This window comes from Amphiura filiformis, chromosome 5 (genome assembly GCF_039555335.1).
Source record: "Amphiura filiformis chromosome 5, Afil_fr2py, whole genome shotgun sequence".
Taxonomy (NCBI): Eukaryota; Metazoa; Echinodermata; class Ophiuroidea; order Amphilepidida; family Amphiuridae; genus Amphiura; species Amphiura filiformis.
Window position 1 is genome coordinate 26,569,182 of NC_092632.1, and position 21,966 is coordinate 26,591,147.

Consider the following 21,966-nt stretch of genomic DNA (forward strand, 5'->3'; position numbering starts at 1 on the left):
GAGAGCGTACTAGGCACCGCCAAGGCTCGAACCCGTAACCTCTTTCACCATAGTCGAACGCCTTATCGATTGAGCTAACTTGACTGCTAATAATTGAGCTAACTTGACTGCTAATGATTGAGCTAACTTGACTGCTAATAAAGCAACACATGACCTATTTCTTTTTACGTGTTAATCAGGAACTTGTATATTTTTTACAGTGCACATTTTAAATACAAGTACGGTACCGTACCTCTTTTCTTGTCACGCTAGCATGTACCACTGCTGACCATATGGGGAAGAAAATTGGGCATATTATTTTTTACATGACACTACAAATTGCTGTGGTTAAAGATAGTACAGGGATCTATACAATGATTTTTATTTTTGGGTGGATCATCGTATCTAGGCAAATGAAGTAGAAAATAGTAGTATACATGTCACCCAATGCACCACGCAATTGAATAGCAGCCCGGCACTGCACAGTACCAGCTTTGGCTGGTTACCAGTTGTACTCGTCTTTGTAATCGGCAATCGGAGCCTACAAAACGTGGCGCATATCGGGAATTGACACAAATTTTACGGTAAAATCAGTCATACATGATATACCTAGAGAAAGGATAAAATTCAAATTGAGGAAATATTCCAGGGTAGGTATGACTTGTTGTACTAGGTTGAAGGCTGAAGAGCCAATCATATAAACACACTTTTCATCAGTTGAATGATGAATTTCTTTGCTGGTCTTTGTCATTTGCACAACACTGGCATCAACAACCATGACAACCTCACAGCCATTATATTTTACTTTACCCATATTCACGAGGGCCAATCATTCAATTGTACGTGTCTAACAATCTAGCCAGCGTTGTGTGCCTTCGCATAAACAGTATAGAGCTGAGCGTGCCATTGTGTGTCTCGCAATTATGCGAAAAAACATAAAAATTAAAAAAAAAGATTGTTCAAGGAAACCTGCAAATATGTTGTCTATCACTTGACCCAAATATGTAATTTATTTTTGTGATGAGATAATCGCACATGGAATTTTAGAGGGATTTTGATAGCAGTTCCACATAGAAAAGCTGCCGTTTTGTTTTGCAATTGATTCATCAACATGTTGGCTGAATGTTTTAGATGATTGAAAGTAATGTTTGTTTGTTTGTTTTTTATTTGGCAAGATCATTAGAATACAAAAACAAATTATAGAGACAGAAAAATCATTACAAAGTACAACAATGTGACAAATTATTTAAAGCTTAAATTAATCAGCCACAAAGCCATTTAGGAACAGGGCACACGGACAAAAAAAAAAATGACAAGCCGGGATAACCCATTAAGCCCGCAGAAAAGGCAAGCTTATTTACGATAGGGTCCCAAGAAAAGATGAGAGAACAAATGGGAAACCAAAAAGTGCCTACACAGTGAAATCAGACATCTCTTGACTGAGAGAGTTGCTGGCTAGATGTTGTTTGACACTTTGTTTAAATGCAGACTTGGTAGGCAATCCCTTGATGTTTGATGGGAGATCATTCCAGTCCAAAATGGCTTTGTAGTAGAATGTGTTTGAGGCAATACCTTTTACCCTAGGAACAATGAAATTGGATTCACTTGATCTGGTTCCATAAGAGTGAGCACTTGATGTTCTAGTGAAATTCTGATTAAGATAAAGTGCACCTTGACAATGGTAGATGTTAAAGACATGGTTAAGCCTCAGCTGTTTAATGTATTGTAAGTTAATGTAACTTTGTCTGTTACGGAAAGTGCCATGACAAGATGGTTTTCACAAAGTTTTGAATTAAATCAAATACTGGAACTTACATTTTTGCAACTTGCTACGTTACGTCTGAAACCATCAGACTTCATCAGACAACTGACCCGCTGGACTGGTCATGTGACACTTTGAGACGGCTAGGGATCGTCTTGATGGCCCGGTCCCATGCGTGAGATAAGTTGTGTCTCAGTCCCCCTTTCTTGTTAAGTGTGGCTGCTCTACTCTCTCCCAAATGGCTTCCTTGATGCCTCTCCTATGCCACTGTTCCTCCTTATCGAGAATCACTGCGTCCTCGGTGTCAATATTATGACCAGTGTCTTTAAGGTGAAGGTACACGGCGGAGTTCTGGGCCTCGTTTGAACTGGGCCTCCTATGTTGATTGAGTCTAGCTTTCAAGGCTTGTTTTGTTTCGCCAACATAGGCAGCAGAACAATCAGCGGCACCGCACACTAATCCATACACTAAGTTTGAGCGTTTTTCTTTTGATTGTTTGTCCTTTTTCCAACACATCAATAAGCTAGACGACAACATCAAATTTACTCAGGAAAGTTGTAAAGACGACACGCTAGCTTTCTTAGACTGCCTGATTAGTGTGAAGAACGATGGTTCGCTAACTTCAAATGTTTACAGAAAACCCACGCACACTGATCATTACTTACAATTTGGATCACATCACCCATTGATACACAAGTTGGGAGTAATAAGAACTTTACAATACAGAGCTGATACCATCATAAGCGAGAACGAACTTATCCCAGGGGAGAAAGACCACATCAAAGAATCGCTGAAGAACTGCAGTTACCCGAACTGGGCTTTTCTAAAAGCCAACAAGAGCAGGAAAGACCAAAAACAACCTGATGGTGGTGGTCAACCCAACAAAGCTCGCGTCACAATCCCATATATAGCTGGACTGTCAGAACGTGTAAAGAAACACCTCAAAGCTTTTGGGATTTCCTCGTCGTTTAAGCCAAATAACACCCTTCGTGGCAAGCTCGTTCAAGTAAAGGACAAACAATCAAAAGAAAAACGCTCAAACTTAGTGTATGGATTAGTGTGTGGTGACGCTGATTGTTCTGCTGCCTATGTTGGCGAAACAAAACAAGCCTTGAAAGCTGGACTCAATCAACATAGGAGGCCCAGTTCAAACGAGGCCCAGAACTCCGCCGTGTACCTTCACCTTAAAGACACTGGTCATAATATTGACACCGAGGACGCAGTGATTCTCGATAAGGAGGAACAGTGGCATAGGAGAGGCATCAAGGAAGCCATTTGGGAGAGAGTAGAGCAGCCGTCACTTAACAAGAAAGGGGGACTGAGACACAACTTATCTCACGCATGGGACCGGGCCATCAAGACGATCCCTAGCCGTCTCAAAGTGTCACATGACCAGTCCAGCGGGTCAGTTGCCTGATGAAGTCTGATGGTTTCAGGCGTAACGTAGCAAGTTGCAAAAATGTAAGTTCCAGTATTTGATTTAATTCAAAACTTTGTGATTTTAACGACTGGATGACTGAGAATATTCACTATAAGATGGTTTTCAGTTTTGGCTATCATTAATCAAGGGCTTTAATTTGATAGATAAAATGATAAAATGGTTTTGATGACCAATTTGATTTCGCCTTTCATACTTACAATATCACTATCTAGACCTACCTTCGACCTTCATAATATACCGACATTTAATCAGATATTCTAGTTCGCAAGGCAAACTTCAAAAAACCGGGCAAAACAGACGTGTCATTTATCGGTATGACATTTTCGTTATTGATGCTGCCCTATTTTAAGGTAAGTACGGTAGGCCTCACAGCAGAAAAACGTACCTTCCCATGCAGCCTATGTGCGTAGATCCCGCATGGAACCTGCCATTGAAGACCTACACGAGTTGCCCATATTTTAGAGGCTGCGTGCCCGTACTGTAACGTGCTCACTTAGTTTTTTCTTCACATTATTGATCCTCATATTAAACTGGGTACCATAACGCTTTTCAATGTAAGAGAGCACCATATTAATATTAGACCAAAAAAAGAGTCCACGGATACCAGCTAAATATTATAACGGGTTTTTCCAATGTCGGTCTCTTCCGCAGTCAGTTTGATCTGCTCACTGTGGTTTGTGCGGTGTGAGCGGAATCAAGCCAGCAGTAGAAGAGATGGAATTACGAAGCACATGGGATGTGCAATTAAATATGTTATTATGGCATTGATGCTGGACAGCTAGCTGTGGAAGTTTGGCTGGAATAACATACGGAATACATGTATATACATACATGTATCACAGCATATCACAGTAATATCAATGTGAAATGGAAACAGCCAATACAGTAAATCCCAATCAATTTACTGTGATTTTCTGTGAAATTCGTCATCTGTGAAACACAATACAGAGGAAGAATTGCACCAACATGTTTCATTACAAATCGTGTGTATCTTGTTTATCTAAAGTCGATATCACTGCAGTTGTACACGTACGTACCCACACACATTTACATGAATTATATAAAGCAGGTCACCGTATCAAAATTGCCCCTCATTTATTTCAACATCCTTGCCCCATTAACACATCAAAAACAACTACTATGTCTATGCTGAAATCAACACAGATAATTCATAATAATACAGTCTATTCAATTCATAACATTTTGAATCTGTGATCACCAAAACTCAGCGCCGACTATGGGTGATGATGGTCGCAGGAAGGACGGGGGACATAATTGGTACCATGTACCGTGCATAGATAGACATGATCACATTTTGAACATGTGAGGGCGGGCTTCATTAAGCTTAGTTACTTGTGATCCAAAATCCTGTCTTAACTGTGTAATCCAATAGGAAAATGAAGAAAATTTGGATTTTGACCCTCAAAACTCCAACCTGCATGATTTTTAGAAAATCTGCATTTGAATAATATTTGATACTATCAAGTAATGAAAGCCACATTTCATGAAACATTTGCGAAAGTTTTGTAAAATGGCCCTTCGTGCTAAAAAATTTAGCCATAAAATACATACACACATGTTATGACATAGGAAGCCATTGATAATGCTGGGACACACAATTTGGCCCATTTTGGGACATTCAGGCGAGCATACTTTTCCTCATAACATTGCCAATTATAGGCCTACATACATGATTGACCCCTCATTTTTTAAGTTAAATGATTCTCTTTTTAATGAAAGCAATTTTAGATGAATTTATTAAATTTCAAAATTTTATGAACATGCCTAGCATAGACCTACACTCCTACAGCGTTGGTCATTGTAGCCTAGTGCCGTACTATTACGCTGACTTTCGTATTCGGCGAGGAGGACGATTTCGACCTCCTCGTTTGTTTACAAACAGAGAGGTAGACAAAGGGGCCTGTCAAACCTGTTCCGCTTGTCCAAATACTCAAGTATCAAAATGATGGTCCACAATAGAGACTAAATCAGTGATTCACGCAACATGAATAGGGGATTAAAAAACTGTGAAGTAGCACCATGTGCTCCTATTGTCCAATTTGCCATCAAGATTTCGAATGAAAACAGTTCAGACCCAGTACACGATAATGTCAGAAATTAATAATTTGTTCTGGGTCTGATTATTCGGACTAATTGTAGCCGTGCTGAGGTCTGTTCGCCATCGTGGCTACAATGCAACCAGTGTTGCCAAAACTTTTCAGTGTCAAGGCGCGGCGCATTGACTCGCCAGGCCGCGGTAAAGGATTCTCAAGTAGCCCAATTTTTCAAGCTTCAAAAAGCGCCCAATAACGGATATTTGGGCGGATTTACCCAATTTAGAGCATAAAACACCCAATTGGGCGGAAAAGCACTTGACATTCAAACTTCCGGTACTTACTGGGAAGTTACTGACCGATCAATAAATGGTCACAAAAGCCATTGTAACTTCAATTTGGAGCTTCAAAGACTCAAAACCTTTATAAATCGGCTAAATTGAAAGGAAAATACATTAAATTACTGCTGCCTGAGACTGGCAAAAAGTAGCCCAATTTTAAACAAGTAGCGGCATGCTTTTTTGCATTTGAGTAGCGGCAAGCGATTGCCAAGTAGCCCAATTGTGCGCCTAAGCTGCGGCGTTGGCATCACTGAATGCAACTGAAAGAATTTTCGCAAAGCATGATGGAAGATGTGTTCGTCTGCTGTGGGTAGGCCTATGGGTTCCTCGTACTACAGAAACATTATAGCCTAAGGCCTTGGGTGCAGAATTCTGCACCAATTTTATACGGAAGAGAACTTCTTGCCAGTTTCTGTCCGGGTTTGACAAAACTGACACTTATTATTTTGCTCCACAGGCAACCTATATCTTACCCTCTACTATTACACTTGATCACAACGCAATTAAAGAACAAACATCCATAAAACACGAGTGGAAACTCTGCAAACATTTGCCAAAAACTACGAAATTACCGCCATCTTTGAAAGCAAGCAGACGACGTAATTCAATGGACGACGGGTGATTGAAAGTTCCTTTAAACAGCAAAGCACCACCTCAACTTTGGCGTGTCGCACGCCCACACACACTTTTGGCAAAATTACCAAATTCATCAAAGCACAAAAGAAATTATTTGACCAAGCACTGAATAAAGCTTTATTTTCACTCAATCAAGACGTCCTATAGATATTCAACTAAGTTTATTATGTTATTGAATGCACTAATCTTACCCCCGGGATCTTACCAATAGGCCTACAAGTTGTATCAAAATGATTGACCCATCACTTTTCATTGATAATGGATGAGTCTGACACATCAAAATTCAACATAAGTTCCAAATAGTTTGTAGATTGCATAACCGTACAAGTCATAAACTATATATTCTATAGACATTTCAAGAGTATTCAATGTTGCATTTGGAAGAGGCGGGCTTTTGTTAAACATCAAAATTGGTGGGTACCAATCATTTTGATCACCCTGTATTGTTGTGAGATGATTTTTGTAAAATGATTTTAAAATGTAACTGATTCGACAACGACATGGTAAATTGGGACATGACCCTATTGTTAATCATATATTTCAATACAGACTAATAAATTTTAGGTCAAGTATTATTAATTTCAAGAAGGATTGTGGTTTTAGTAAAACCAAAACTTTGTATAGACTTGTACTATATCATAATCAAAACAAAAGTAACTGTGAATGGATCATTCATTATGGTTAAGAATACCCTTGATGAATGCGGGTTTAGTAATATTTGGCAAAAACCAAATCACTCCTGGGTCAAATATAATTTGAAAATAAAATTGCACGACCAATTTATTCAAAATACAATTGTACACATGGACTTCTTAATTTCTCCCTGTATCCCAGGGGAAGCCTATTACTGCAAAGAAACACCATGTGCACAATTGTGCATTCATGTGCTATCCTCCAGTGCAGAGCGCCCTCGCCTATAGCTGAATGTCACTTTTCACATCAAAGAGGGTATCACCCACTAGGTCCCTACAGCACGTTGCCAAAAGACTGGTACTTTCCCTTTTTAATTTTATATGAAATAACATTGTGGACAAGCTAAATTCTAGTCAGGGGGTTAGTGTAAGACCTGTAGAACACATGGAACATTATTTTTGATCAAATGCTTCAAACATGTGTGGTGTAGAATTTCCTTTTAAATGGTGTGTACAATTGTACACAGTGTGTCTCACCTTGTAAATATAAGACTAATATATTGTGTTCAGTTGTACAAAGTGTGACTAATCTTATCAATATATAGGAGTTATTTAGTATAGTTTGTACATCATTATAAGTAATGTTTAACTCTTTTGTTAATACTTCAATTCAGTTTATAATTTGCGCTGGATACATTTTTTGGCAATACCACTCTGTAGACCTATTATTACAGAGATAGTTAGGAGTAACTGGTCGGTGATTGGCCCGAAAATGGATCGTGTAGGGTGGAGTAACAAATTTAGTCTCAGAAATCAAGTTTATTAAGTGTGATGTCTTTCTCGGTCTCTCCAAAGACAAGAACTGTTTATTAGCATTTTATACCAAATTAATGACAGTTAAGAGCCTACAGATACGGACGTATGAAGACAACAGAAAAAAGAAACACGGGCTTAAAGTTTGTTGCTTCACACATGTTACCAAGTTTTACCATGTTTACTGCCATTACTTAGTCATAATGTGTACAATTGTATCCAAAATATCATTGTAAACGTCGTCACTTAGTCACAATGTGTACAATTGTACATAGGCCCTAATTTGCATAATTGATGAGGTAATTTTTTTTAAAGTTTTTCACAAATTACTATCCAAAATAGTTATAATAGGCCCCCTAAGCATAAAAAATATTTTTTTGACCAAGCCATCTTCCTTCGTGTCCGAAGGGGTTGCGTATGGTGAAAGAATTTGCCCTCTCTATATAAAACATTATTGGCGTTGAATTTCATTTCATTTTTGAGCGTAGTTTCTTTGGAAATCCGAGGAAAAAAATTATTGATAAACAACAAAATATATATGATTTTTTTATTAGTTCATACAGTTTAAAATGGTATCATCAGTAGGCCTAGATAACAAAATATTTTCAACCTTTCTTGCTTACTTTCTTTGTATTTTATCTTGAGTAGATAGCGGAAAAACAAACCAACAAACAAACAAACAAAAAACATCAAAAACAAACTCCTAACAGATGTTTTCTAAATTTGTGAATTATTTAATGTTGTTTTATTAGGCCGCGGGCAATGCTATCTTCAGAAGATAGCTGTTTGCGCGTTCCGAGAAAATGATGCAGATCGTAAGTGGGCTATGGGCCGCGCGTGTTCACAGAAGATGATGCATATCGCAACGGGTGATTTCCACATCGCACCGTAAATGATATCTTGAGTAGATAAAAATCAAACAAACAAACAAACATGAAATATAAAAAAAAATATACCAAATGAAATTTCTGACTCGTCTCATGCTAAATATATATGATTTTTTTTATTAGTTCTTACAGTTCAAAATGGTATCATCAGTAGGCCTAGATAACAAAATATTTTCAACCTTTCTTACTTACTTAAATACTATCTTGAGTAGATAGCGGGAAAAATAAACAAACAAACAAACAAACAAACAAAAAACATCAAAAACAAACCTTCCTAACAGATGTTTTCTAAATTTGTGAATTATTTCCTATTCTTTTATTAGGCCGGCAATGCTATCTTAAGAAGAGATAGCTGTTTGCGCGTTCCGAGAAAATGATGCAGATCGTAAGTGGGTTATGCCACGAGTGTTCATGTTCACAGAAGATGATGCATGTTTCTTTATTAGTTCATACGGTTCAAAATGGTATCATCAGTAGGCCTAGATAACAAAATATTTACAGATGTTTTCTAAATTTGTGAATTATTTTATGTTGTTTTATTAGGCCGCGGGCAATGCTATGGCAATGCTATTTTCAGAAGATAGCTGTTTGCGCGTTCCTAGAAAATGATGCAGATCGTAAGTGGGCTATGCAGCGCGTGTTCACAGAAGATGATGCATGTCGCAACGGGTGATTTCCACATCGCACCGTAAATGGTATCTTGAGTAGATAAAAAACAAACAAACAAACAAACAAACATGAAATATAAAAAAATATACCAACTGAAATTTCTGACTCGTTTCATGATAAATATATATGATTTTTTTTATTAGTTCATACGGTTCAAAATGGTATCATCAGTAGGCCTAGATAACAAAATATTTTCAACCTTTCTTACTTACTTTCTTTGTATTTTATAAATAAATACTATCTTGAGTAGATAGCGGAAAAAACAAACAAACAAACAAACAAAAAACATCAAAAACAAACTTTCCTAACAGATGTTTTCTAAATGTGTGAATTGTTTTCTGTTGTTTTATTAGGCCGGCAATGCTATCTTCAGAAGATACGGTAACTGTTTGCGCGTTCCTAGAAAATGATGCAGATCGTAAGTGGGTTATGCCGCGCGTGTTCACAGAAAAGATGATGCATGTCGCAACGGGTGATTTGCACATCGCACCGTAAATGATATCTTGAGTAGATAAAAAAACAAAACAAACAAGCATGAAATATTAAAAAAATATACCAAATGAAATTTCTGACTCGTTTCATGCATGATAAATATATGATTTTTTTAAAATTAGTTCATACGGTTCAAAATGGTATCATCAGTAGATAACAAAATATTTTCAACCTTTCTTACTTACTTTCTTTGTATTTTATAAATAAATACTATCTTGAGTAGATAGCGGGAAAAATAAACAAACAAACAAACAAACAAAAACATCAAAAACAAACTTTTTTAACAGATGTTTTCTAAATTTGTGAATTATTTTCTGTTGTTTTATTATTTTCTGTTGTTTTATTAGGCCGATTAGTAGATAGCGGGAAAAAATAAACAAACAAACAAACAAACAAACAAAAACATCAAAAACAAACTTTTCTAACAGATGTTTTCTAAATTTGTGAATTAATTTCTGTTGTTTTATTAGGCCGCGGGCAATGCTATCTTCAGAAGATAGCTGTTTGCGCGTTCCGAGAAAACAAACAAACAAAAAACATCAAAAACAAACTTTCCTAACATTTTCTAAATTTGTGAATTATTTCCTATTGTTTTATTAGGCCGGCAATGCTATCTTCAGAAGATAGCTGTTTGCGCGTTCCGAGAAAATGATGCAGATCGTAAGTGGGTTATGCCGCGCGTGTTCACAGAAGATGATGCATGTCGCAACGGGTGATTTGCACATCGCACCGTAAATGATATCTTGAGTAGATAAAAACAAACAAACATGAAATATATAAAAAAATATACCAAATGAAATGTCTGACTCGTCTCATGCTAAATATATGATTTTTTGTATTAGTTCATACGGTTCAAAATGGTATCATCAGTAGATAACAAAATATTTTCAACCTTTCTTACTTACTTTCTTTGTATTTTATAAATAAATACTATCTTGAGTAGATAGCGGGAAAAAATAAACAAACAAACAAATAAAAAACATCAAAAACAAACTTTCCTAACAGATGTTTTCAAAATTTGTGAATTATTTCCTATTGTTTTATTAGGCCGGCAATGCTATCTTCAGAAGATATCTGTTTGCGCGTTCCGAGAAAATGATGCAGATCGTAAGTGAGTTATGCCGCGCGTGTTCACAGAAGATGATGCATGTCGCAAAGGGTGATTTCCACATCGCACCGTAAATGGTATCTTGAGTAGATAAAAAACAAACAAACAAACAAACATGATATATAAAAACAATATACCAAATGAAATTTCTGACTTGTTTCATGCTAAATTTGTATTTTATAAATAAATACTATCTTGAGTAGATAGCGGAAAAAACAATCAAACAAACAAAAAACATCAAAACAAACTTACCTAACAGACGTTTTCTAAATTTGTGAATTATTTTCTGTTGTTTTATTATTTTCTGTTGTTTTATTAGGCCGGCAATGCTATCTTCAGAAGATACGGTAACTGTTTGCGCGTTCCGAGAAAATGATGCAGATCGTAAGTGGGTTATGCCGTGCGTGTTCACAGAAAAGATGATGCATGTCGCAACGGGTGATTTGCACATCGCACCGTAAATGATATCTTGAGTAGATAAAAAACAAACAAACAAGCATGAAATATAAAAAAAAATATACCAAATGAAATTTCTGACTCGTTTCATGATAAATATATAATTTTTTTTTTATTAGTTCATACGGTTCAAAATGATATCATCAGTAGATAACAAAATATTTTCAACCTTTCTTACTTACTTTCTTTGTATTTTATAAATAAATACTATCTTGAGTAGATAGCGGGAAAAAATAAACAAACAAACAAAAACATCAAAAACAAACTTTTCTAACAGATGTTTTCTAAATTTGTGAATTATTTTCTGTTGTTTTATTATTTTCTGTTGTTTTATTAGGCCGATTAGTAGATAGCGGGAAAAAATAAAAAACAAACAAACAAACAAAAAACATCAAAAACAAACTTTTCTAACAGATGTTTTCTAAATTTGTGAATTAATTTCTGTTGTTTTATTAGGCCGCGGGCAATGCTATCTTCAGAAGATAGCTGTTTGCGCGTTCCGAGAAAACAAACAAACAAAAAACATCAAAAACAAACTTTCCTAACATTTTCTAAATTTGTGAATTATTTCCTATTGTTTTATTAGGCCGGTAATGCTATCTTCAGAAGATAGCTGTTTGCGCGTTCCGAGAAAATGATGCAGATCGTAAGTGGGTTATGCCGCGCGTGTTCACAGAAGATGATGCATGTCGCAACAAGTGATTTGCACATCGCACCGTAAATGATATCTTGAGTAGATAAAAAACAAACAAACAAACAAACATGAAATATAAAAAAAAATATACCAAATGAAATGTCTGACTCGTCTCATGCTAAATATATGATTTTTTATTAGTTCATACGGTTCAAAATGGTATCATCATAATAAAATATTTTCAACCTTTCTTACTTACTTTCTTTGTATTTTATAAATAAATACTATCTGGAGTAGATAGCGGGAAAAAATAAACAAACAAACAAATAAAAAACATCAAAAACAAACTTTCCTAACAGATGTTTTCTAAATTTGTGAATTATTTCCTATTGTTTTATTAGGCCGGCAATGCTATCTTCAGAAGATAGCTGTTTGCGCGTTCCGAGAAAATGATGCAGATCGTAAGTGAGTTATGCCGCGCGTGTTCACAGAAGATGATGCATGTCGCAAAGGGTGATTTCCACATCGCACCGTAAATGGTATCTTGAGTAGATAAAAAACAAACAAACAAACAAACAAACAAACAAACATGAAATATAAAAAAAATATACCAAATGAAATTTCTGACTTGTTTCATGCTAAATTTGTATTTTATAAATAAATAGGCCTACTCTCTTGAGTAGATAGCGGAAAAACAAACAAACAAACAAAAAACATCAAAAACAAACTTTCCTAACATTTTCTAAATTTGTGAATTATTTCCTATTGTTTTATTAGGCCGGCATATGCTATCTTCAGAAGATAGCTGTTTGCGCGTTCCGAGAAAATGATGCAGATCGTAAGTGGGTTATGCCGCGCGTGTTCACAGAAGATGATGCATGTCGCAACGGGTGATTTGCACATCGCACCGTAAATGATATCTTGAGTAGATAAAAACAAACAAACAAACAAACATGAAATATAAAAAAAATATACCAAATGAAATGTCTGACTCGTCTGATGCTAAATATATGATTTTTTATTAGTTCATACGGTTCAAAATGGTATCATCAGTAGATAACAAAATATTTTCCACCTTTCTTACTTACTTTCTTTGTATTTTATAAATAAATACTATCTTGAGTAGATAGCGGGAAAAAATAAACAAACAAACAAATAAAAAACATCAAAAACAAACTTTCCTAACAGATGTTTTCTAAATTTGTGTATTATTTTCTGTTGCTATCTTCAGAAGATAGCTGTTTGCGCGTTCCGAGAAAATGATGCAGATCGTAAGTAGGCTATGGCCGCGCGTGTTCACATAAGATGATGCATGTCGCAACGGGAAAAATATTTTCAACCTTTCTTACTTACTTTTTTTGTATTTTATAAATAAATACTATCTTGAGTAGATAGCGGAAAACAAACAAACAAACAAACAAAAAACAAAAAACATCAAAAACAAACTTTCCTAACAGATGTTTTCTAAATTTGTGAATTGTTTTCTGTTGTTTTAGGCCGGCAATGCTATCTTCAGAAGATAACTGTTTGCGCGTTCCGAGAAAATGATGCAGATCGTATAAGTGGGCTATGGCCGCGCGTGTTCATAGATGATGATGCATGTCGCAACGGGTGATTTGCACATCGCACCGTAAATGGTATTTTGAGTAGATAAAAAACAAACAAACAAGCATGAAATATAAAAAAATATACCAAATGAAATTTCTGACTCGTTTCATGATAAATATATGATTTTTTTTATTAGTTCATACGGTTCAAAATGGTGTCATCAGTAGATAACAAAATATTTTCAACCTTTCTTACTTACTTTCTTTGTATTTTATAAATAAATACTATCTTGAGTAGATAGCGGGAAAAAATAAACAAACAAACAAACAAACAAAAAACATCAAAAACAAACTTTTCTAAAAGATGTTTTCTAAATTTGTGAATTAATTTCTGTTGTTTTATTAGGCCGCGGGCAATGCTATCTTCAGAAGATAGCTGTTTGCGCGTTCGAGAAAACAAACAAACAAAAAACATCAAAAACAAACTTTCCTAACATTTTCTAAATTTGTGAATTATTTCCTATTGTTTTATTAGGCCGGCAATGCTATCTTCAGAAGATAGCTGTTTGCGCGTTCCGAGAAAATGATGCAGATCGTAAGTGGGTTATGCCGCGCGTGTTCACAGAAGATGATGCATGTCGCAACGGGTGATTTGCACATCGCACCGTAAATGATATCTTGAGTAGATAAAAAACAAACAAACAAACAAACATGAAATATAAAAAAATATACCAAATGAAATGTCTGACTCGTCTCATGCTAAATATATGATTTTTTATTAGTTCATACGGTTCAAAATGGTATCATCAGTAGATAACAAAATATTTTCAACCTTTCTTACTTACTTTCTTTGTATTTTATAAATAAATACTATCTTGAGTAGATAGCGGGAAAAAATAAACAAACAAACAAATAAAAAACATCAAAAACAAACTTTCCTAACAGATGTTTTCTAAATTTGTGAATTATTTCCTATTGTTTTATTAGGCCGGCAATGCTATCTTCAGAAGATAGCTGTTTGCGCGTTCCGAGAAGATGATGCAGATCGTAAGTGAGTTATGCCGCGCGTGTTCACAGAAGATGATGCATGTCGCAAAGGGTGATTTCCACATCGCACCGTAAATGGTATATTGAGTAGATAAAAACAAACAAACAAACAAACAAACAAACATGAAATATAAAAAAATATACCAAATGAAATTTCTGACTTGTTTCATGCTAAATCTATGATTTTTTTTTATTAGTTCATACGGTTCAAAATGGTATCATCAGTAGATAACAAAATATTTTCAACCTTTCTTACTTACTTTCTTTGTGTTTTATAAATAAATACTATCATTGAGTGGATAGCGGAAAAACAAACACACAAACAAACAAAAAACATCAAAAACAAACTTTCCTAACAGATGTTTTCTAAATTTGTGTATTATTTTCTGTTGCTATCTTCAGAAGATAGCTGTTTGCGAGTTCCGAGAAAATGATGCAGATCGTAAGTAGGCTATGGCCGCGCGTGTTCACATAAGATGATGCATGTCGCAACGGGTGGTTTGCACATCGCACCGTAAATGGTATCTTGAGTAAATAAAAAACAAACAAACATGAAATATGAAAAAATATACCAAATGAAATTTTTGACTCGTCTCATGCAAAATCTATGATTTTTTTTTATTAGTTTATACGGTTCAAAATGGTATCATCAGAAGATAACAAAATATTTTCAACCTTTCTTACTTACTCTCTTTGTATTTTATAAATAAATACTATCTTGAGTAGATAGCGGAAAAAATTAACAAACAAACAAACAAACAAAAAACATCAAAAACAAACTTTTCTAACAGATGTTTTCTAAATTTGTGAATTATTTTCTGTTGTTTTATTAGGCCGATTAGTAGATAGCGGGGAAAAATAAACAAACAAACAAACAAACAAACAAACAAAAAACATCAAAAACAAACTTTTCTAACAGATGTTTTCTAAATTTGTGAATTAATTTCTGTTGTTTTATTAGGCCGCGGGCAATGCTATCTACAGAAGAGAGCTGGTTGGGCGCCGCGAGAAAAAAAACAAACAAAAAACATCAAAAACAAACTTTCCTAACATTTTCTAAATTTGTGAATTATTTCCTATTGTTTTATTAGGCCGGCAATGCTATCTTCAGAAGATAGCTGTTTGCGCGTGCCGAGAAAATGATGCAGATCGTAAGTGGGTTATGTATGCCGCGCGTGTTCACAGAAGATGATGCATGTCGCAATGGGTGATTTGCACATCGCACCGTAAATGATATCTTGAGTAGATAAAAAAAACCAAAAACAACAACATGAAATATAAAAAAAAAATATACCAAATGAAATGTCTGACTCGTCTCATGCTAAATATACGACTTTTTTAGTTCATACGGTTCAAAATGGTATCATCAGTAGATAACAAAATATTTTCAACCTTTCTTACTTACTTTCTTTGTATTTTATAAATAAATACTATCTTGAGTAGATAGCGGGAAAAAATAAACAAACAAACAAACAAACAAAAAACATCAAAAACAAACTTTTCTAACAGATGTTTTCTAAATTTGTGAATTATTTTCTGTTGTTTTATTATTTTCTGTTGTTTTATTAGGCCGATTAGTAGATAGCGGGAAAAAATAAACAAACAAACAAACAAAAATCATCAAAAACAAACTTTTCTAAAAGATGTTTTCTAAATTTGTGAATTAATTTCTGTTGTTTTATTAGGCCGCGGGCAATGCTATCTTCAGAAGATAGCTGTTTGCGCGTTCCAAGAAAACAAACAAACAAAAAACATCAAAAACAAACTTTCCTAACATTTTCTAAATTTGTGAATTATTTCCTATTGTTTTATTAGGCCGGCAATGCTATCTTCAGAAGATAGCTGTTTGCGCGTTCGAGAAAATGATGCAGATCGTAAGTGGGTTATGCCGCGCGTGTTCACAGAAGATGATGCATGTCGCAACGGGTGATTTGCACATCGCACCGTAAATGATATCTTGAGTAGATAAAAAACAAACAAACAAACAAACATGAAATATAAAAAAAAATATACCAAATGAAATGTCTGACTCGTCTCATGCTAAATATATGATTTTTTTATTAGTTCATACGGTTCAAAATGGTATCATCAGTAGATAACAAAATATTTTCAACCTTTCTTACTTACTTTCTTTGTATTTTATAAATAAATACTATCTTGAGTAGATAGCGGGAAAAAATAAACAAACAAACAAATAAAAACATCAAAAACAAACTTTCCTAACAGATGTTTTCTAAATTTGTGAATTATTTCCTATTGTTTTATTAGGCCGGCAATGCTATCTTCAGAAGATAGCTGTTTGCGCGTTCCGAGAAGATGATGCAGATCGTAAGTGAGTTATGCCGCGCGTGTTCACAGAAGATGATGCATGTCGCAAAGGGTGATTTCCACATCGCACCGTAAATGGTATATTGAGTAGATAAAAACAAACAAACAAACAAACAAACAAACAAACAAACAAACAAACAAACATGAAATATAAAAAATATACCAAATGAAATTTCTGACTTGTTTCATGCTAAATCTATGATTTTTTTTATTAGTTCATACGGTTCAAAATGGTATCATCAGTAGATAACAAAATATTTTCAACCTTTCTTACTTACTTTCTTTGTGTTTTATAAATAAATACTATCATTGAGTGGATAGCGGAAAAACAAACACACAAACAAACAAAAAACATCAAAAACAAACTTTCCTAACAGATGTTTTCTAAATTTGTGTATTATTTTCTGTTGCTATCTTCAGAAGATAGCTGTTTGCGCGTTCCGAGAAAATGATGCAGATCGTAAGTAGGCTATGGCCGCGCGTGTTCACATAAGATGATGCATGTCGCAACGGGCGGTTTGCACATCGCACCGTAAATGGTATCTTGAGTAGATAAAAAACAAACAAACATGAAATATGAAAAAATATACCAAATGAAATTTCTGACTCGTCTCATGCAAAATCTATGATTTTTTTTATTAGTTTATACGGTTCAAAATGGTATCATCAGAAGATAACAAAATATTTTCAACCTTTCTTACTTACTTTCTTTGTATTTTATAAATAAATACTATCTTGAGTAGATAGCGGAAAAAATAAACAAACAAACAAACAAACAAAAACATCAAAAACAAACTTTTCTAACAGATGTTTTCTAAATTTGTGAATTATTTTCTGTTGTTTTATTATTTTCTGTTGTTTTATTAGGCCGATTAGTAGATAGCGGGGAAAAATAAACAAACAAACAAACAAACAAACAAACAAAAAAACATCAAAAACAAACTTTTCTAACAGATGTTTTCTAAATTTGTGAATTAATTTCTGTTGTTTTATTAGGCCGCGGGCAATGCTATCTTCAGAAGATAGCTGTTTGCGCGTTCCGAGAAAACAAACAAACAAAAACATCAAAACAAACTTTCCTAACATTTTCTAAATTTGTGAATTATTTCCTATTGTTTTATTAGGCCGGCAATGCTATCTTCAGAAGATAGCTGTTTGCGCGTGCCGAGAAAATGATGCAGATCGTAAGTGGGTTATGTATGCCGCGCGTGTTCACAGAAGATGATGCATGTCGCAAAGGGTGATTTGCACATCGCACCGTAAATGATATCTAAAGTAGATAAAAAAAAAACCCAAAAACAACAACATGAAAAATAAAAAAAAATATACCAAATGAAATGTCTGACTCGTCTCATGCTAAATATACGATTTTTTTTAGTTCATACGGTTCAAAATGGTATCATCAGTAGATAACAAAATATTTTCAACCTTTCTTACTTACTTTCTTTGTATTTTATAAATAAATACTATCTTGAGTAGATAGCGGGAAAAAATAAACAAACAAACAAACAAACAAAAACATCAAAAACAAACTTTTCTAACAGATGTTTTCTAAATTTGTGAATTATTTTCTGTTGTTTTATTATTTTCTGTTGTTTTATTAGGCCGATTAGTAGATAGCGGGAAAAAATAAACAAACAGCAAACAAAAAACATCAAAACAAACTTTTCTAACAGATGTTTTCTAAATTAATGAATTAATTTCTGTTGTTTTATTAGGCCGCGGGCAATGCTATCTTCAGAAGATAGCTGTTTGCGCGTTCGAGAAAACAAACAAACAAAAAACATCAAAAACAAACTTTCCTAACATTTTCTAAATTTGTGAATTATTTCCTATTGTTTTATTAGGCCGGCAATGCTATCTTCAGAAGATAGCTGTTTGCGCGTTCGAGAAAATGATGCAGATCGTAAGTGGGTTATGCCGCGCGTGTTCACAGAAGATGATGCATGTCGCAACGGGTGATTTGCACATCGCACCGTAAATGATATCTTGAGTAGATAAAAAACAAACAAACAAACAAACATGAAATATAAAAAAAAATATACCAAATGAAATGTCTGACTCGTCTCATGCTAAATATATGATTTTTTATTAGTTCATACGGTTCAAAATGGTATCATCAGTAGATAACAAAATATTTTCAACCTTTCTTACTTACTTTCTTTGTATTTTATAAATAAATACTATCTTGAGTAGATAGCGGGAAAAAATAAACAAACAAACAAATAAAAACATCAAAACAAACTTTCCTAACAGATGTTTTCTAAATTTGTGAATTATTTCCTATTGTTTTATTAGGCCTGCAATGCTATCTTAACATAATAGCTCTTTGGGCGTTCCTATAAAATGATGCAGATCGTAAGTGAGTTATGCCGCGCGTGTTCACAGAAGATGATGCATGTCGCAAAGGGTGATTTCCACATCGCACCGTAAATGGTATATTGAGTAGATAAAAAACAAACAAACAAACAAACAAACAAACATGAAATATAAAAAAAATATACCAAATGAAATTTCTGACTTGTTTCATGCTAAATCTATGATTTTTTTTTTTTAGTTCATACGGTTCAAAATGGTATCATCAGTAGATAACAAAATATTTTCAACCTTTCTTACTTACTTTCTTTGTGTTTTATAAATAAATACTATCATTGAGTGGATAGCGGAAAAACAAACACACAAACAAACAAAAAACATCAAAAACAAACTTTCCTAACAGATGTTTTCTAAATTTGTGTATTATTTTCTGTTGCTATCTTCAGAAGATATAGCTGTTTGCGCGTTCCGAGAAAATGATGCAGATCGTAAGTAGGCTATGGCCGCGCGTGTTCACATAAGATGTGAAAATATACCAAATGAAATTTCTGACTCATCTCATGCAAAATCTATGATTTTTTTTTATTAGTTTATACGGTTCAAAATGGTATCATCAGTAGATAACAAAATATTTTCAACCTTTCTTACTTACTTTCTTTGTATTTTATAAATAAATACTATCTTGAGTAGATAGCGGAAAAAAATAAACAAACAAACAAACAAACAAAAAAAAAACATCAAAAACAAACTTTTCTAACAGATGTTTTCTAAATTTGTGAATTATTTTCTGTTGTTTTATTATTTTCTGTTGTTTTATTAGGCCGATTAGTAGATAGCGGGAAAAATAAACAAACAAACAAACAAACAAAAAACATCAAAACAAACTTTTCTAACAGATGTTTTCTAAATTTGTGAATTAATTTCTGTTGTTTTATTAGGCCGCGGGCAATGCTATCTTCAGAAGATAGCTGTTTGCGCGTTCCGAGAAAACAAACAAACAAAAAACATCAAAAACAAACTTTCCTAACATTTTCTAAATTTGTGAATTATTTCCTATTGTTTTATTAGGCCAACAATGCTATCTTCAGAAGATAGCTGTTTGCGCGTTCCGAGAAAATGATGCAGATCGTAAGTGGGTTATGCCGCGCGTGTTCATAGAAGATGATGCATGTCGCAACGGGTGATTTGCACATCGCACCGCAAATGATATCTTGAGTAGATAAAAAAACAAAAAAACAAAACATGAAATATAAAAAAAAACATATACCAAATGAAATGTCTGACTCGTCTCATGCTAAATATATGATTTTTTATTAGTTCATACGGTTCAAAATGGTATCATCAGTAGATAACAAAATATTTTCAACCTTTCTTACTTACTTTCTTTGTATTTTATAAATAAATAAATACTATCTTGAGTAGATAGCGGGAAAAAATAAACAAACAAACAAACAAACAAACAAAAAACATCAAAAACAAACTTTTCTAACAGATGTTTTCTAAATTTGTGTATTATTTTCTGTTGCTATCTTCAGAAGATAGCTGTTTGCGCGTTCCGAGAAAATGATGCAGATCGTAAGTAGGCTATGGCCGCGCGTGTTCACATAAGATGATGTATGTCGCAACGGGAAAAATATTTTCAACCTTTCTTACTTACTTTTTTTGTATTTTATAAATAAATACTATCTTGAGTAGATAGCGGAAAACAAACAAACAAACAAACAAAAAACAAACAACATCAAAAACAAACTTTCCTAACAGATGTTTTCTAAATATGTGAATTGTTTTCTGTTGTTTTAGGCCGGCAATGCTATCTTCAGAAGATAGCTGTTTGCGCGTTCCGAGAAAATGATGCAGATCGTATAAGTGGGCTATGGCCGCGCGTGTTCACAGAAGATGATGCATGTCGCAACGGGTGATTTGCACATCGCACCGTAAATGGTATCTTGAGTAGATAAAAAAACAAACAAGCATGAAATATAAAAAAATTTACAAAATGATCGTTCTGACTCGTCTCATGCTAAATCTATGATTTCCTTCTTTTTTGTAAGTTCATTATAGGTTTAAATGCTATCATCTGTATATAGGGGCCTAGGCCTAACAAAATGTATCAATTTGTTTGTATTTTATAAATAAGTGCTATTTTGAGTAGAGTGCGGAAAAACAAACAAGCAAACAAATAAACAAAAAGACGAAAATCATCAAAACAAACTTTCCTAACAGACGTTTTCTAAATTTGTGAAACATGTAGTATAAAAAATATACCAAATGAAATTTCTGACTCGTCTCATCAACATGTTAAATCTATATGATTAAAAAAAATAGTTCATACGGTTCCAAATGGTATCATCAGTAGATAACAAAATATTTTCAACATTTCTTAGGCCTACTTAACCATTTTCTTTATATTTTATAGATAGATATACTATCTAATATCTTGAGTAGATAGCGGAAAAAACAAACAAACAAAATCAAAAACAAACTTTCCTAACAGATGTTTTTTAAACTTATTTGTGAATTATTTTCTGTAGTTTTATTTTTGAATAATCAGGTACATCCCACGTATATGGAAGCATTTTAAAGTGTATAGTCATTTTGAGCAACGGGTGATTTGCAAATTGCACCGTAAGCCTAAATGGTATCTTGAGTAGATAAAAAACAAACAATTTCAATCAGACTGAATTTCAATGAAAATCAGTTATAATAGCGCCCTCTTTTTAATCAGAATCGTCCATTCTCAATATGAGGGGTGTTATTGGACTGATCCATTCCGAAAATAGCCAAACTTTCTTATTTATTTCTTACTTTTCGCTTCGGTCACGAG

The 21,966-nt window shown here is 34.0% G+C and overlaps 1 protein-coding gene across 1 annotated transcript in view; it reads right to left on the bottom strand.

Annotated features, from left to right (window-relative positions):
- The window catches only part of LOC140152883 (uncharacterized), a 37,720-nt gene extending 31,558 nt beyond the window's left edge, over positions 1 to 6,162 (bottom strand). The window contains exon 1 of the mRNA XM_072175411.1: positions 6,051 to 6,162. The gene's annotated coding sequence lies outside the window, so the exon portion shown is untranslated. The remainder of the gene's footprint in view (positions 1 to 6,050) is intronic.
- Between the last annotated feature and the right edge of the window lie 15,804 nt (positions 6,163 to 21,966).